Raw genomic sequence first — 236 nt, 5'->3', positions numbered from 1 at the left:
AGTGGATGCTGGGGGGAGGACACGATGGCTCTGCACAGGCAGCTGTGGGTGGCCTGGCTGAGTGCCTGCAGGTGACCTGGTGCTGTTGGTCTCAGCATCCCGTGGAGCCTCCGTCCTCCCTCGCAGTGGGGGTTCGGACAGCCCTGCGGATCTGGTGCTGCCATGGCATCGTCGCCTCCGAGTTGCTCATGAGCTGCAGAAGGTGTGCAGACCCCAAGTCTGGGTCTCGGGCTCCT

Source organism: Pterocles gutturalis, unplaced genomic scaffold, assembly GCF_000699245.1.
Source record: "Pterocles gutturalis isolate BGI_N339 unplaced genomic scaffold, ASM69924v1 scaffold16542, whole genome shotgun sequence".
Lineage (NCBI taxonomy): Eukaryota > Metazoa > Chordata > Aves > Pterocliformes > Pteroclidae > Pterocles > Pterocles gutturalis.
Note: the sequence above shows the minus strand (reverse complement) of the source record.